The sequence below is a fragment of the Carassius gibelio genome, chromosome A3, assembly GCF_023724105.1.
Source record: "Carassius gibelio isolate Cgi1373 ecotype wild population from Czech Republic chromosome A3, carGib1.2-hapl.c, whole genome shotgun sequence".
Lineage (NCBI taxonomy): Eukaryota > Metazoa > Chordata > Actinopteri > Cypriniformes > Cyprinidae > Carassius > Carassius gibelio.
Genome location: NC_068373.1, coordinates 1014619 through 1029683, shown reverse-complemented (window position 1 = coordinate 1029683; position 15065 = coordinate 1014619). Strand labels below are relative to the sequence as shown.

Sequence of the window (15065 nt, the reverse complement as noted above, 5' to 3'; positions counted from 1 at the left end):
GCTATGCCAGATCATCTCTGAGCTCGGAAACTAAGCAGGTTTCGGCCTGGTTAGTAATTGGATGGGAGACCCCCTGGTAATACCAGTTGCTTTAAGATTTTTGGAAATTTTTCACAAATTATATAATAATCTTGCAAGAAAAAAAGAAAGGAGTCAATGCCCCATATCTGAATCTTAGCAGGTATGGGCCTGGTTAGTAATTGGATGGGAGACACCCTGGTAATACCAGTTGCTTTAAGATTTTTGGAAATTTTTCACAAATTATATAATAATCTTGAAAAAAAAAAAAAAAGTCAATGCCCGATCTCTGAATAATAGCAGGTTTTGCCTGGTTAGTACTTGGATGGAAGACGGCCGGGAAATACCAGTTGCTGTAATATTTTTGGCAATTTTTACTAATTACATAATAATCTTGCAAAAAAAAAAAAAAAAAGAGTAAATGCCCAATCTTTGAATCTTAGGAGGTATGGACCTGTTTAGTGCTTGGATGGGAGACCGCCTCGGAAAACCAGGTGCTCTAATATTATTGGAAATTTATTACTAATTATATAATAATCTTAAAAAAAAAGAGTCAATGCCCGATCTCGGATGGGAGACCGCCTGGGAATACCAGGTGCTTTAAGCTTTAGGGTTTTCTTTCCTACTTATATAATGTACCGGCGATTAGATTGGCTGATCTTTAAATAGCTCTCTCTTTGCAGCAGTTTTCGCTTATGGCCATACCACCCTGGCTATGCCAGATCATGTCTCAGATCGGAAGCTAAGCAGGTTTGGGCCTGGTTAGTAATTGGATGGGAGACCCCCTGGTAATACCAGTTGCTTTAAGATTTTTGTAAATTTTTCACAAATTATATAATAATCTTGAAAAAAAAAAAGAGTCAATGCCCATTCTTTGAATCTTAGCAGTCATGGACCTGTTTAGTGTCTGGATGGGAGACCGCCTCGGAATACCAGCTGCTCTAATATTATTGGAAATTTATTACTAATTATATAATAATCTTAAAAAAAAGAGCCAATGCCCGATCTCTTAATCTTAGCAAGTATTGGCCTTTTTAGTGCTTGGATGGGAGACCGCCTCGGAATACCAGGTGCTGTAAGCTTTTGGGTTTTCATTCCTACTTATATAATGTATGGGCGATTTGATTGGCTGATCTTTAAATAGTCCTCTCTTTGCAGTATCCTTCGCTTGCGACCGTAACAACCTGGCTATGCCTGATCTCGTCTGCTCTCGGAAGCTAAGCAGGTTTGGTCCTGTATAATGTACCGGCGATTAGATTGACTGATCTTTAAATAGCTCTCTCTTTGCAGCAGTCTTCGCTTATGGCCATACCACCCTGGCTATGCCAGATCATGTCTGAACTCGGAAGCTAAGCAGGTTTGGGCCTGGTTAGTAATTGGATGGGAGACCCCCTGGTAATACCAGTTGCTTTAAGATTTTTGTAAATTTTTCACAAATTATATAATAATCTTGAAAAAAAAAAGAGTCAGTGCCCATTCTTTGAATCTTAGCAGTCATGGACCTGTGTAGTGTTTGGATGGGAGACCCCATGTTAATACCAGGTGCTCTAATATTATTGGAAATTTATTACTAATTATATAATAATCTTAAAAAAAAAAAAGAGCCAATGCCCGATCTCTTAATCTTAGCAGGTATTGGCCTGGTTAGTGCTTGGATGGGAGACCGCCTCGGAATACCAGGTGCTGTAAGCTTTTGGATTTTCATTCCTACTTATATAATGTATGGTCGATTTGATTGGCTGATCTTTAAATAGTCCTCTCTTTGCAGTATCCTTCGCTTGCGACCGTAACAACCTGGCTATGCCTGATCTCGTCTGCTCTCGGAAGCTAAGCAGGTTTGGTCCTGTATAATGTACCGGCGATTAGATTGGCTGATCTTTAAATAGCTCTCTCTCTGCAGCAGTCTTCGCTTATGGCCATTCCACCTTGGCTATGCCAGATCATGTCTGAGCTCGGAAGTTAAGCAGGTTTCGGCCTGGTTAGTAATTGGATGGGAGACCCCCTGGTAATACCAGTTGCTTTAAGATTTTTGGAAATTTTTCACAAATTATATAATAATCTTGCAAGAAAAAAAGAAAGGAGTCAATGCCCCATATCTGAATCTTAGCAGGTATGGGCCTGGTTAGTAATTGGATGGGAGACACTGTGGTAATACCAGTTGCTTTAAGATTTTTGGAAATTTTTCACAAATTATATAATAATCTTGAAAAAAAAAAAAAAAAAGTCAATGCCCGATCTCTGAATAATAGCAGGTTTTGCCTGGTTAGTACTTGGATGGAAGACGGCCGGGAAATACCAGTTGCTGTAATATTTTTGGCAATTTTTACTAATTACATAATAATCTTGCAAAAAAAAAAAAAAAAAGAGTAAATGCCCAATCTTTGAATCTTAGGAGGTATGGACCTGTTTAGTGCTTGGATGGGAGACCGCCTCGGAATACCATTTGCTGTAATATTTTTGGAAATTTGTACTAATTATATAATTATCTTGAAACAAAAAGAGTCAATGCCCAATCTTTGAATCTTAGCAGCTATGGACCTGTTTAGTGTTTGGATGGGAGACCGCCTCGGAAAACCAGGTGCTCTAATATTATTGGAAATTTATTACTAATTATATAATAATCTTTAAAAAAAAAAAAAAAAAAGAGTCAATGCCCGATCTCTTAATCTTAGCAGGTATTGGCCTGGTTAGTGCTTGGATGGGAGACCGCCTGGGAATACCAGGTGCTTTAAGCTTTAGGGTTTTCTTTCCTACTTATATAATGTACCGGCGATTAGATTGGCTGATCTTTAAATAGCTCTCTCTTTGCAGCAGTCTTCGCTTATGGCCATACCAACCTGGCGGCGATAGAGAGTGATTGGGAAGGTGTGTCTGATTGCAGTTGGAAGAGAAAGGCTCTTCTAAAGCTTTATTTTGTATTTTACTTTTTTCTGTTTATTCTGTGGGAGGAGATTTGGGTTTGTTTTGGGAAAAAAGCCCACGTTTAAGCTCCAAGCAGTTTATCTGCTTGGAGGCAAGCTTTTGTTTGTGCTTTTTTGTTTACAAAAATGGATGGACCACATGGTAAAGATCTGGCAATGGCAGGAGGACTAGAAGAACGTTTGGAACCACATGGAGCAGATAGATCATCAAGAGAGGCAAATGGAGGAAATATGGATCATGGAGCACAGAGGGGAATCAAGCAAAGAGTGGATTATCTGAAAGAAGCAACGGTGGTGTTGGACTTAAAAGGAAATAAGGAGGTAAAAGCTGTGGATATCATTAAAGTAGTTTCAGAGAAGATTGGATTTGGTAAATTGCTGGCAGTGAGACCAAAGTATGGGGAGGAATATGAGTTGACTGTGGAAGATGCAGAACTTTGTGATGTATTATTGGATGGAATGGAAATAAAAGGTCAATTCTTCGAAATAAGGAGGCTGGAGGTAAAGGAACATATTGTGTCTTTTCTTCACTTGCCTGCATACTTGGAGGATGAAGTGATTGAGAACAAATTGAAGTTTTGGGGAGTTAATCCAATGACAAAAATAAAGAGAAGAGTCTATCCTGGAACAAACATTGCTGATGGAACGAGGTATGTGAAGGTTAAATTTCCAAAAGAGGTAACATCACTACTCTATAGTGCTAAATTTGAAACGGCAGATGGCACTCAGTACTTTAGGGTCATACATGATGGACAGCAAAAACTATGTCGGATGTGTATGCAGCCAGGACACATTTTCAGGGACTGTCATGATTTCAAATGTTATGAATGCTTTGAGCAAGGGCATTTCGCGAAAGACTGTAAAGCTGATAAATGTCTGGATTGTGGGAAAGTATTCATAAGGTGTGACTGTGAAAGTGAACATGAAGAAGAGACAAATGATAAAACTGAACATGGTGAACCAGAGGAGAATATGGAGAGTATGGAAAGAGTCATAAATGAGGGAGAGGAAGATGGGTCTCTGAATGATAGTAAAAGTCAGGAGCAGGAAAAGGGGGGGGATAAGGAGTTGGAGAGAAGAGAGGGGTTTGAAATGGTGGAACATATGATAGAGGGGTGTAGGGGTCCGGTGGATGTTATAATAAAAGAAAGACAGGAGGAAAAAAAGGAGAAGGAGCAAGTAGAGGAATGCATAGAAGTAAATTTGGAGGAGCTGAGGAGGGGAATGAAGAGAGGAATATTGGACACCAAAACATATGTAGGAGAAAGTAGAGAAAAAGGACAGAGAAGGAGAAGAAACTCAGGTACAAATGAAGATGGAGTTTTAATGGAGAATGTGGGAGAAAAGTATGAAAAATTAATGTTTTGTTGTTAATGGCTCTTTGTTTTGTTTCAATCAATGTGAGGGGTTTAACAAAAATTGATAAATTTGGGAAAATGAAAGCGCTATGCAAAAAAGCTGATGTGATATTATTACAAGAAACATTTTGGAAAGATGAAATGATTGAATGTTTTAAAAGAAGTTGGAGAGGAGGAATTTATTATAACAATGGTGGGGGGATTGGGAAAGGCGTTGCGGTTTTATGTAAAAGACACATGAATGATGATGTTGAAATCATATATCGGGATAATGGAGGGAAATGTATTATTGTGAAAATGGTTATAGGAGGGGAAAATGTTTTTGTGTGTAATGTACATGCGCCAAATGAAGAGGCAGAAAAGAAAATGTTTTTTTAAGGATTTAAATGGTCAGATGGAGAAATGGGAAAATATTATTGTAATGGGAGATTTTAATACAGTTTTTAGTAGACTGGATATAGCGAATGATATGGTTTACGGGGAACAATGCTAGAGTTCTGCAATGCTTTAAAGAACATATGATAAATATGCCTGGATAATTAGGATTGTAAGTATAAGCGTATAATGGAGGGTGAAATTCAATAATGAATATAGAATGAGTGAATATGATAATGATGTGACACGCATTGGAATTTATGTATATGTCAAATGTGAAATTATTGAATAAAAAAAAAAAAAAAAAAAAAAAAAAAAAAAGCTATGCCAGATCATGTCTGAGCTCGAAAGCTAAGCAGGTTTGGGCCTGGTTAGTAATTGGATGGGAGACCCCCTGGTAATACCAGTTGCTTTAAGATTTTTGTAAATTTTTCACAAATTATATAATAATCTTGAAAAAAAAAAGAGTCAATGCCCATTCTTTGAATCTTAGCAGTCATGGACCTGTGTAGTGTTTGGATGGGAGACCCCCTGGTAATACCAGGTGCTCTAATATTATTGGAAATTTATTACTAATTATATAATAATCTTAAAAAAAGAGCCAATGCCCGATCTCTTAACCTTAGCAGGTATTGGCCTGGTTAGTGCTTGGATGGGAGACCGCCTCGGAATACCAGGTGCTGTAAGCTTTTGGGTTTTCATTCCTACTTATATAATGTATGGGCGATTTGATTGGCTGATCTTTAAATAGTCCTCTCTTTGCAGTATCCTTCGCTTGCGACCGTAACAACCTGGCTATGCCTGATCTCGTCTGCTCTCGGAAGCTAAGCAGGTTTGGTCCTGTATAATGTACCGGCGATTAGATTGGCTGATCTTTAAGCTTTAGGGTTTACTTTCCTACTTATATAATGTACCGGCGATTAGATTGGCTGATCTTTAAATAGCTCTCTCTTTGCAGCAGTCTTCGCTTATGGCCATACCACCCTGGCTATGCCAGATCATGTCTGAGCTCGGAAGCTAAGCAGGTTTGGGCCTGGTTAGTAATTGGATGGGAGACCCCCTGGTAATACCAGTTGCTTTAAGATTTTTGTAAATTTTTCACAAATTATATAATAATCTTGAAAAAAAAAAAGAGTCAATGCCCATTCTTTGAATCTTAGCAGTCATGGACCTGTTTAGTGTCTGGATGGGAGACCGCCTCGGAATACCAGGTGCTCTAATATTATTGGAAATTTATTACTAATTATATAATAATCTTAAAAAAAAAAAAAAAAAGAGTCAATGCCCGATCTCTTAATCTTAGCAGGTATTGGCCTGGTTAGTGCTTGGATGGGAGACCGCCTGGGAATACCAGGTGCTTTAAGCTTTAGGGTTTTCTTTCCTACTTAGATAATGTACCGGCGATTAGATTGACTGATCTTTAAATAGCTCTCTCTTTGCAGCAGTCTTCGCTTATGGCCATACCACCCTGGCTATGCCAGATCATGTCTGAGCTCGGAAACTAAGCAGGTTTCGGCCTGGTTAGTAATTGGATGGGAGACCCCCTGGTAATACCAGTTGCTTTAAGATTTTTGGAAATTTTTCACAAATTATATAATAATCTTGCAAGAAAAAAAGAAAGGAGTCAATGCCCCATATCTGAATCTTAGCAGGTATGGGCCTGGTTAGTAATTGGATGGGAGACACCCTGGTAATACCAGTTGCTTTAAGATTTTTGGAAATTCTTCACAAATTATATAATAATTTTGAAAAAAAAAAAAAAGTCAATGCCCGATCTCTGAATAATAGCAGGTTTTGCCTGGTTAGTACTTGGATGGAAGACGGCCGGGAAATACCAGTTGCTGTAATATTTTTGGCAATTTTTACTAATTACATAAAAATCTTGCAAAAAAAAAAAAAAAAAAAAAAAAGAGTAAATGCCCAATCTTTGAATCTTAGGAGGTATGGACCTGTTTAGTGCTTGGATGGGAGACCGCCTCGGAATACCATTTGCTTTAAGATTTTTGTAAATTTTTCACAAATTATATAATAATCTTGAAAAAAAAAAAGAGTCAATGCCCATTCTTTGAATCTTAGCAGTCATGGACCTGTTTAGTGTCTGGATGGGAGACCGCCTCGGAATACCAGGTGCTCTAATATTATTGGAAATTTATTACTAATTATATAATAATCTTAAAAAAAAAAAAAAAAAAAAAAAAAAAAAAAAAAAAGAGTCAATGCCCGATCTCTTAATCTTAGCAGGTATTGGCCTGGTTAGTGCTTGGATGGGAGACCGCCTGGGAATACCAGGTGCTTTAAGCTTTAGGGTTTTCTTTCCTACTTATATAATGTACCTGCGATTAGATTGACTGATCTTTAAATAGCTCTCTCTTTGCAGCAGTCTTCGCTTATGGCCATACCACCCTGGCTATGCCAGATCATGTCTGAGCTCGGAAACTAAGCAGGTTTCGGCCTGGTTAGTAATTGGATGGGAGACCCCCTGGTAATACCAGTTGCTTTAAGATTTTTGGAAATTTTTCACAAATTATATAATAATCTTGAAAAAAAAAAAGAGTCAATGCCCATTCTTTGAATCTTAGCAGTCATGGACCTGTTTAGTGTCTGGATGGGAGACCGCCTCGGAATACCAGGTGCTCTAATATTATTGGAAATTTATTACTAATTATATAATAATCTTAAAAAAAAGAGCCAATGCCCGATCTCTTAATCTTAGCAAGTATTGGCCTGGTTAGTGCTTGGATGGGAGACCGCCTCGGAATACCAGGTGCTGTAAGCTTTTGGGTTTTCATTCCTACTTATATAATGTATGGGCGATTTGATTGGCTGATCTTTAAATAGTCCTCTCTTTGCAGTATCCTTCGCTTGCAACCGTAACAACCTGGCTATGCCTGATCTCGTCTGCTCTCGGAAGCTAAGCAGGTTTGGTCCTGTATAATGTACCGGCGATTAGATTGACTGATCTTTAAATAGCTCTCTCTTTGCAGCAGTCTTCGCTTATGGCCATACCACCCTGGCTATGCCAGATCATGTCTGAGCTCGGAAGCTAAGCAGGTTTGGGCCTGGTTAGTAATTGGATGGGAGACCCCCTGGTAATACCAGTTGCTTTAAGATTTTTGTAAATTTTTCACAAATTATATAATAATCTTGAAAAAAAAAGAGTCAGTGCCCATTCTTTGAATCTTAGCAGTCATGGACCTGTGTAGTGTTTGGATGGGAGACCCCATGGTAATACCAGGTGCTCTAATATTATTGGAAATTTATTACTAATTATATAATAATCTTAAAAAAAAAAGAGCCAATGCCCGATCTCTTAATCTTAGCAGGTATTGGCCTGGTTAGTGCTTGGATGGGAGACCGCCTCGGAATACCAGGTGCTGTAAGCTTTTGGATTTTCATTCCTACTTATATAATGTATGGGCGATTTGATTGGCTGATCTTTAAATAGTCCTCTCTTTGCAGTATCCTTCGCTTGCGACCGTAACAACCTGGCTATGCCTGATCTCGTCTGCTCTCGGAAGCTAAGCAGGTTTGGTCCTGTATAATGTACCGGCGATTAGATTGGCTGATCTTTAAATAGCTCTCTCTCTGCAGCAGTCTTCGCTTACGGCCATACCAACCTGGCGGCGCTAGAGAGCCAACAGGAAGTGATAGGCTTGCAGCACAGAGAGAAAGGCTCAACTCTGTTTGTTTAAATTAACCGTCTGTTTCTACATATCCTGGTTTTCAGTTTTGATTTCTGTTTGGGACATTAGTTGCTGGATAGTTATTGCTGACTTTAATAAATTCCCCCGACAGCTCAGGCTGTCTGGGGGACTTTTTTGACATTTTTCTCATTCTAGCATGCTGCAGATGCACAGCATGGCTGCAGATAAAGAAACAGAACTAACCATGATGAGAAAAAGTAGCAATGGGAGGAATGAAGAGGAGGAGCAAAGAAGAGGTGAAGTCAAACAAGCAGAGATCCAAAAGCAACAGGATTCAAGTAAAGTCACAGGACATTTGTGGGAAGAGGGAGAAGAAAACAGCAGAGCAGTGCAAGGAAAATCAAAAGGGAAGTACAACAAAGAGCTGACTGTGGAAGTAGAGGTGGAGGGAACTGAAAAGATTTCAATGATGGATTTACTGAAAGGAGTAAAGAAGGAGTGTGGAGAAGTGATTGGCTGCAGGGTGAGAGGTGAAAGGGTCTATGAGCTCACAATGAAGGATGAAGAGGCAAAGAGGAAACTAATGGATGGAGTGAGAGTGAAAGGAGTGATGGTGCATGCCAGGGATATAATGAATAATGATATGGTGGTGTCCTTTATCAATCTGCCTGTGTATTTAGAGGATGAGAAGATACTCGCCAAGCTACAGGAGTGGGGAGTACGACCACTTTCACCGATCAAACGCCGGGTGTGGCCTGGAACAGATATAGTTGATGGGACACGTTTCTTAAAAGTTCGCTTCACAGAACAGGTATGTTCACTACCATACTCCACAAAGTTTGAGACTCTGAGAGGCACCGAATATTTTCGTGTCATCCATGATAGGCAAATACGTGTTTGCAGACTCTGTATCAAGCCAGGGCACATAATTAGAGAGTGCCCTGAATTAAAATGCTTCAAGTGCAATGGTGGAGGCCATTATGCAAGAGATTGTGAAGAATGGATGGGATTAGAGAGAGAGCGAGTGGACGGTAAAAAAAAAGGTGAAAGGAGGAGCAGTGTTCTGACAGAGGAGCAAGAGGAGGAAACAACTGATGTGGTGAGCGGTGGAGAGAAAGACGGAGCTGAAGATAGTGAGAGAAGAAGCAAAATGGAATGGCGAGACACAGCTGAACGTTTCAGTGAAGCGGATGAGGAGGAGGAGGAGGAGGAGGAGATGGAGCAGTCGGAAGTGATCGAAGAAGAGGAGGAGACAGATGAAAGTAATGTGAAAGAAAGAGGTAAAGAAGAGGCAAAGAAAAATACTGCACAGAAACTGATAGAAAGCAGAGGTGGAGAAAAGGGAGACAATGAAAAGAAAGATGGACTGAAAACAAAGATTATAAGACTGAGTTCAAAGAGGAAGTCTGAGATGGACGGAGAACAGGTTGAGCAGATAAAAGAACCACGAGCGGGTATGTGATGTATGAATGAACTGTGCATGTGTTCCTGGTTTTGTTTAGTTTTTCTTCTGGGTTACTCTCATGGCCACTGTAACTTCAATAAACATAAATGGGTTAAGGGATAAAAACAAGATGAAAAAACTTTTATTTACTTATCGGAGTGATATAATCTGTATACAGGAGACAAACTGGGAGGAGGATAAAGTAAAGGAGATGAGAGAAGAGTGGAGAGGGGACATATACTATAATAATGGTGCAAAAAATGCAAGAGGTGTGGCAATATTATTTAAAAAAGATATTGTAGAAGGTATAAGAGAGGTGTATAAAGACCAGAGGGGAAGGATCTTGGTGGTTGAATTCATGTATAGAGATATGGATTTTAGATTAATAAATATATATGTTCCAAATATAGAAGGGGACAGGAGGGAAATTTTGAAAGAGTTAAAAGGATTGATTGTGGGGAAATGTATTATAGTGGGAGATTTTAATATAAAATGTAGCAGATTGGATGTGGGAAAGGGGGTAAAATTTAGATGGGAAAATCTAGGGGAATGTTGATGGAGATAATGAGAGAAAAGGGGTTAATAGATGTGTGGAGGTATGAAAATCCAGAAAAAAGAGAATTTACTAGAAGGCAGTTAAGAGAAGGTATATTAAAACAGAGTAGAATAGATTTAGTGTTAGTTGAAGAAGAAATAATTAGATACATAGACGGGATAAAACATCAGGTAAATAGTTTAAGTGATCACGATAGTGTAAGGTTCAGAATCAAGGTAGGGAGTGAGGAGGTAGGAGGAGGGATGTGGATCTTGAATGCAGGGTATATCGAAGAGGAAGAATATGAAATACAGATGAAGGATCTATTAAATAGGGAAGAAGAGAAGATAGATGAGTATACAAGAGACGGTGGATTAGAGGGTACAATAGCAGAGAGATGGGAGGAAATAAAGGATCAAATTAAGTTAATTAGTATAAAATACAGTAAGAAAAGAAGAGGAAAGATGAAGAAGGAGGAAATTATGCTTAGAGAAAGATTGAGAGAGGAGTTAGTTAAGGCTGAAGATGAAGAAGGATACAGTATGGAAAAATATATAGAGGTTAAGATGGCGCTAGAAAAATATGAAAGAGAGAAATGCAGAGGAGCTATTTTACGAAGCAAGGCAAAATATGCATTAGAAGGTGAGAAATGCACAGGGTATTTTTTAGGGCTAGAGAAAAGGAGACAAAGTAAGACATATATAAATGAAATAAATACAAAAGAGGGCAAAACAACCAAAGACTATGTAGAGATTTTGGAGAGAGTTCAAGAATTCTATGGAGAATTATATAAGAGAGGAGAAGTGGATGAGAGAAGTATAGATGGAGTATTAGAAAGTGTAGAAAATATTCTAAATAAGGAGGATGCAGAGTGGTGTGATAGAGAGATAGATGAGAAGGAAGTAGAAGCGGCAATAGGGGGGTTGAAAAGTGGAAAAAGTCCAGGGAGTGATGGGATTGGTATTGAATGGTATAAAACATATAGAGAAGAGGTAGCACCGATTTTAGTTAAAGTGTTCAAGGAGATGGAAAGAACAGGGATGGTGCAAGATAGAATGGTAGAGGGAGTGATAGCTCTGGTGTATAAGAAGGGGAATAGGTTGAATATAGAGAACTATAGACCAATCAGTCTATTAAATGTGGATTATAAAATACTGACTAAAGTTTTAGCGAACAGAGTGAAAAAAGTGATTGGAAGTATAGTGCAACCAACACAAAGTTACAGCATACCAGGCAGGGATATAGCAGACACGATAGGGACAGTTAGGGATGTGATAGAGTACATGAAACGAGATAAGAAGGGAGGAATAGTATTAGGGATAGATTGGAATAAAGCATTCGATAGGGTAGAACACAAATACTTATTTAAGGTATTAGAGAAGTTTGGATTTGGAAGTAGAATGATAGGGTGGGTGAAGAGACTATATGAGAAGGCAAAAAGTTGCATAAAAATAAATGGAGTATTAACAGACAGGTTTAAGATAGGAAGGTCAGTGAGACAGGGCTGTCCCCTGTCTGCATTATTATATGCAATTTCAGTAGAGCCTCTAGCCACTCTAATCAAGAGGGATAGAAGGGTAGTTGGTATTGAGTTGCCATATGGAGGAATGTGTACTATAAACCAATATGCAGATGACACTACAATTACAGTGAGGGAAGGAAACAGTGTAAAAAGAGTTTTAGAGATAGTAAAGATGTTTGGGAAGGCATCAGGGGCAAAAATAAATGTAGATAAATCTGAATTAATGTATATAGGGGAGGTAGAGAGAGTAGAGGTAGGGATAAGAGTGGAGGAAAAATATATGAAAGTATTAGGGGTATATTTAGGGGTCGAAAGCAAAGAGGCAAGAGATGTGACCTGGACTGGGGTAATTAATAAAATAAGAACAGTAAGTGCAACATGGAAAGGGAGGAAATTAAAGTTAAATGGGAAAGTAATAGTAGTAAATAGCCTGCTGTTGTCAGTTTGTGTTTATGTAATGAGTGTAATGGAAATGCCAGGGTGGGTGATGAATGAATTGAATAAAATTGTATGTGATTTTATATGGGAGGGAAAAGGTGTGAAAATTGCACAGAAAACATTGGTGGGTAAGAGATGGGAAGGAGGCTTAAGCTTGATGGACCTAGAAATAAAAAGGGCTGCGATGAGAATAAAAACGGTGAAAAAATATATGGGAGGGCTATGGGATTATGGGTGGAAGGAATTCTTAAGGAAATATATTGATGATGTGGGAGGAATAGGGGACAATGGATGGTATATGGGCTTTAAGCAATCAATGACAGAAGGAATACCAGAAATATATCGGGAAGTATTAGAGGCATGGAGACAGTTCCTTCCCAAAATAGAATATGAATGTGAAGACATACAGGTGATTAAAAATCTACCACTATTTCTCAACGAAAAGATTAAACATAAAAATAAAACATTGTATGAATGTAAATTTATAGAAGGGGGTATAAAACAAGTGAAGGACATTATGTATGAAGTTATTCCAGGATTTCTAAAAAATAACTGCATTTATGATACTGTGTGTGATCTGGAAGGAATGGAGAACAGAGAGAAAGTAAATAAAATATATGGAAAAATTAAATCAAGTATACCTTTGCAGTGGACTAATATGATCGAACGTGAATATGTATCTAACGTGGAAAAATGTATGCCGGAGATGTATGTGGATGATAATGCTGAGAAAAACAAATTAAAAAATATGAGTGTAAAGAATATATACAGGAGAATAATAGTTGATGTTATAAAAGAACCAGCATCAGAAAAGGTGTGGAAGAAAGTATTTGAAGATTTAGATGTGAAGAAAATATGGTCAAACTTAAACATAAAATACAACAGTATAGAGTGTGAGAATAATGACTTTCTGATAAGACATAATAGAATTTACACAAATGTGGTGTTAAACAAAATAAATAATGAGGTAAATGTCATTTGTGACGTATGTGGTAATGGCCATGAGAGTTTCTTACATTACTTTTTATGATGTGAAGAGTTGGTGGATTTTTTTGATTTTCTTAAAAATCTGTTACTAGAAAACTGGAGTGTCAAAGTTGAGACCGAGGAGGAATGGGGAAAATTGTTTTTGTTTGGAACTTTCGGGAAAAGGAAATCAACTGACATTTGTTTAATTAATTTTGTTCTGAGTCATGCCAGACTAGCAGTAGTGCTAAGAAGGAACTATGCACATTTTGAAGGGAGAAAGGTAAAAGTAAAAGATATGTTTAAGTCAATGATACAAAGAGATGTAGAGTTGATTTGTAAGTATGGAGATAAAGAGGGGAAAGAGTTTTTTTTGACTACAAATAAGTTCATACATCAAAATGTGGGGGAAGAAATATGTTTCAATTGGTAAAGAGTAACAATCTGGTTGAGAATGGCTGATGTCAATTAAGTAAATGTAAACATATTTGTGTGTATTTTATTTATGTTCTATATTTTTATTGCTGTATGATTATGAAAAATTAAGTTGATCAATTGGAAAAAACGAATCATACAAATGTATTGAAATGAAAGTCAATCGGATGGAATAATGCAATAGAAAACTGTGAATTGAAAGTTAAATAAAAAGATAAAAAAAAAAAAAAAAAAAAAAAGGCTATGCCAGATCATGTCTGAGCTCGGAAGTTAAGCAGGTTTCGGCCTGGTTAGTAATTGGATGGGAGACCCCCTGGTAATACCAGTTGCTTTAAGATTTTTGGAAATTTTTCACAAATTATATAATAATCTTGCAAGAAAAAAAGAAAGGAGTCAATGCCCCATATCTGAATCTTAGCAGGTATGGGCCTGGTTAGTAATTGGATGGGAGACACTGTGGTAATACCAGTTGCTTTAAGATTTTTGGAAATTTTTCACAAATTATATAATAATCTTGAAAAAAAAAAAAAAAAAGTCAATGCCCGATCTCTGAATAATAGCAGGTTTTGCCTGGTTAGTACTTGGATGGAAGACGGCCGGGAAATACCAGTTGCTGTAATATTTTTGGCAATTTTTACTAATTACATAATAATCTTGCAAAAAAAAAAAAAAAAAAAGAGTAAATGCCCAATCTTTGAATCTTAGGAGGTATGGACCTGTTTAGTGCTTGGATGGGAGACCGCCTCGGAATACCATTTGCTGTAATATTTTTGGAAATTTGTACTAATTATATAATTATCTTGAAACAAAAAGAGTCAATGCCCAATCTTTGAATCTTAGCAGCTATGGACCTGTTTAGTGTTTGGATGGGAGACCGCCTCGGAAAACCAGGTGCTCTAATATTATTGGAAATTTATTACTAATTATATAATAATCTTTAAAAAAAAAAAAAAAAAAAAAAAAAAAAAGAGTCAATGCCCGATCTCTTAATCTTAGCAGGTATTGGCCTGGTTAGTGCTTGGATGGGAGACCGCCTGGGAATACCAGGTGCTTTAAGCTTTAGGGTTTTCTTTCCTACTTATATAATGTACCGGCGATTAGATTGGCTGATCTTTAAATAGCTCTCTCTTTGCAGCAGTCTTCGCTTATGGCCATACCAACCTGGCGGCGATAGAGAGTGATTGGGAAGGTGTGTCTGATTGCAGTTGGAAGAGAAAGGCTCTTCTAAAGCTTTATTTTGTATTTTACTTTTTTCTGTTTATTCTGTGGGAGGAGATTTGGGTTTGTTTTGGGAAAAAAGCCCACGTTTAAGCTCCAAGCAGTTTATCTGCTTGGAGGCAAGCTTTTGTTTGTGCTTTTTTGTTTACAAAAATGGATGGACCACATGGTAAAGATCTGGCAATGGCAGG

The 15065-nt window shown here is 37.8% G+C and overlaps 5 pseudogenes; all 5 read left to right on the top strand.

Moving 5' to 3' along the window:
• The first annotated feature begins 1316 nt into the window (after nucleotides 1–1316).
• LOC127960192 (uncharacterized) lies at nucleotides 1317–1435 on the top strand (annotated as a pseudogene).
• A 4203-nt stretch (nucleotides 1436–5638) lies between these two features.
• LOC127965922 (uncharacterized) lies at nucleotides 5639–5757 on the top strand (annotated as a pseudogene).
• A 365-nt stretch (nucleotides 5758–6122) lies between these two features.
• Nucleotides 6123–6241, top strand: LOC127963623 (uncharacterized; annotated as a pseudogene).
• An 816-nt stretch (nucleotides 6242–7057) lies between these two features.
• LOC127963617 (uncharacterized) lies at nucleotides 7058–7176 on the top strand (annotated as a pseudogene).
• A 488-nt stretch (nucleotides 7177–7664) lies between these two features.
• On the top strand, nucleotides 7665–7783 carry LOC127965916 (uncharacterized; annotated as a pseudogene).
• The last annotated feature ends 7282 nt before the right edge of the window (nucleotides 7784–15065 follow it).